This window comes from Colletes latitarsis, chromosome 12, assembly GCF_051014445.1.
Source record: "Colletes latitarsis isolate SP2378_abdomen chromosome 12, iyColLati1, whole genome shotgun sequence".
Classification (NCBI taxonomy): Eukaryota; Metazoa; Arthropoda; class Insecta; order Hymenoptera; family Colletidae; genus Colletes; species Colletes latitarsis.
This window is the reverse complement of record NC_135145.1, coordinates 8,534,786-8,538,032: the sequence shown is the minus strand read 5'-3', so window position 1 is coordinate 8,538,032 and position 3,247 is coordinate 8,534,786.

Below are 3,247 nucleotides of genomic sequence, written 5' to 3'. Positions count from 1 at the left end.
AGTGCCAAGCTCACGTACAGGTGACTCGTGCGGTAGTATATGCCTGCTATCCCCACCGCTCTGTTAGATGCTAAGGAAGTTCGTCGTTACTACTGTCGATTTCGATGCACTCAATTATGCCCGATCTGGCCACACTGTCGTGGCGTGCTACCAGTGCGAGGTTATTCGGCGCGTGTGCAGTGTTGTAGCGTACCACCGCACCGAACAAAGATCGCGTTGTGCGTGCTAAATACTCTATGTGTTTCAATAATTAAAATCGTTAACCCATTGTCGGTGGTGTACCGCTTCTCATTGGGGTGACACAGCACTCTGCATTCTTGACGCTCTCCTCCCTAGGCCACAGCTTTATCGTGTGGATACAAGAGTTGGATCAACAAGTTGTCGACGTGAGGTTACAGGCGTTCCAGCCCCACGTTGGACGCCACAGATCCACGCCCCGGCAGTACTACCTGAAGCTCTTTCGCTAGGCCACCACGCTGCCCCGGAAGCGGAATAAACCAAGTAAGTCTAAAGAAATTTCTCTTTATCAATGCCGATAGAGTCACGACGTAACAGTTTTTATCATTTAACTGCTTCGCGACCACGGACGAGATATCTCGCGTGTATTATTTACCAAGATAGGAATTCTGGTTTGAAGAAAAATCAATTTACAAAACATCTTAGTAAATAGTAAATGACACATGTCGTTTTTAAGAACAGTTTCGCTTATTTTTCCTGTACTTGATGCAATTCAAAGCATGGAGTAACAGATAATGCAACATTACAATTTTGACAATGAGAAGTAGTTTCTTTGCGTAAACCATATTTTGGTAATTATTTAGAAAAGGAGTGGCGGTTCTAGCCGATTTCGATGATTTTTTGAATATGTATAGAAATCAACATTGTAAACGACTTATTCCCATACATATAATCGCCGCTCGGCCGTAGTTTCCTATATTTTCCCTCAAAAAGATCGCTGCTACTACAATGAATTCTGTCGATACGTGCGTGGCTGCGGCAGTGTATGTGTAAGCGTTAAATCACGGATTGTTTATTGTTTCTATTGGTGAATACTGTAAGGGCGCGACCGTAGTTCACAAAGCTCCGTAAGCGGAGCTTAAGCTTTACTCCAAACAAAGGTGTTTCTAAAAAGTGCAGTAATGTTTTTGTCGCTAAATAGTGTATTGGAATTCACAAATTCAACACATCAATGAATAACACTAAGTTTTTTTTATTATCATGTGTATTTATTCATTAAATGTATCATGTTTTAAAATTGGTGAGCTCAAATTTACGAATCCACATATAATGATAAATATTTGTTCATCCTTCTCAACTAAGCCTGAAGGCATTCGGTAACTTAAAACTTTAAATGTTTTGGGCCTCTGATTAGATCGTTCATTCTGCACTCGATCTTTGTTTTTTTCCCCAAGAAAGGAGGACAAATCAATTTTATGTCATTGTCTTTACACAATTTATCAACTGTAAATCCCGTATCAACCATGATAGCGTCATTTTTTTTTAAATAATTAATAATGTTACTTTGTTAAAAAATTACATTATCGGAAGTTCTACCACCATACATGTTACTTATAAAACATATAAGGCCACCAGGAGTCACTCCGGTCATGTACTCAATACTATATCTATGTTTACACTGTGAATAAGTTGATATTTGGCAACATAAATTTTTAGGTTTTTGTATAAATATTTCTGTGCAGTCTAATGCAACCCTCACAACTTTGAAATTATTGAAACAAATTGGAATATTCTTAGAAATTTCATCCTTATTAGGAAAATAAATTGCTTCTTCTAAGCAGTCGTATAAAATGTCAATGGTGTTTAAAACAATTTGTCTACAACTGGCAATTGAATATCACGTAAATAATACTTTTAGAATTGAATATGAAATATTGTGTTTTAATTTCATTAATGTCATTATAATTTTTATATAATGTTGTGGATATGCTAATTTTATTACTTCTATTATAGTATTTAAAAGTTCAAAATTTATCTCAGAAAATCTAATTAAATTTTCATCCGATGAAATAGTGTCTATAAAATCGGTTATTAACTCTTCACTTTTTACTTGCACACCAACATCTACCAATTTTCTAATACTTTCAGCTGTTTCAATATTTTCATTCTGCCTTATACTATAAATGGATGGAACAGATATATTAACATGAACATCGTTTAAGACACAATATGCTTTAATTGTCTTCTTTTCTCTTTGAAGACGACGATTTCTTCTTTCATCACTTCCTTTTTCTTTTACTGTGTCATGTGTTGTTCTTGCCTGCCCTTCCGCTAAGTTTAGATCAAACCGAGTACCCTTCGTCGTGGACCACTTCCCACTAACGGCATTAGCGGGAATTAAATTCTCCAGTGAGCAAACTGCCTCACTGGATCCCGAGAAATATGCTAACCAAGTCAAACCAATAAGCACTGTGCTTCTAGGGCTTATGAAGAAAAGTATCACGGTCCCCAACCATATTGAAACGGTCCTCATGTTAGGATTGGTGAAGAATGCAATCAGTCGGTCAAACAAACCTTTCAAAAGAGGTCTGCGTTGCAACGAACATGCACACCACTTGTCCTTATAGGACATGCTACCTTTAGTGCTAGGTCCCTTGCCACCGCAACAAGTCGAAAAGGTCCAGATGTTTCGAGAAACGTAATCTTTCCCCTCTATAAGAAAGACTGTGTTGTCACGGAAGATAGTTATATCTTCGACGGTTATTGCTTTCCTCGGCATGATGTCATCAAACGCCCTTAAGTCCCACAGACTAGCCGCAAAGGGTGTCAAACAGCTCAGACACAATGGTTGGTTGGTTGCGGATTCGAACGATTCCTCAAAAGAGAAACATCCCCTTGAACAACTAACTATAGTGCCATAGGTAGTAACATGATATGTATTATCTGAGCCCCTGAACTTTCTAAAACCTAAGCCACACATCCTAGCTGGCTGGTTGATATTAACTTTGACATTCTTAATGCAATTTGTATTGTGCAAATCGTAATCTGAACTAAGACCCTTGACACAACTGTCGCTACCGCCACCAGACAAATAGCCCCACTCTCGCCAGTGCTCTGTGTGATTACTGGGAGCTGCTTCAGTGTAATTAAAAAACTCTCCAGTATTCCTATCATGTGTATCATGCCCATGCGCAACTATACGATCCCACAATACCTTAGCATTTGCCAAAGCTGCAGTGCAATCACGCAAATTAGCAGTATCTACCGGTACTGGGCTGAATGCGGTATT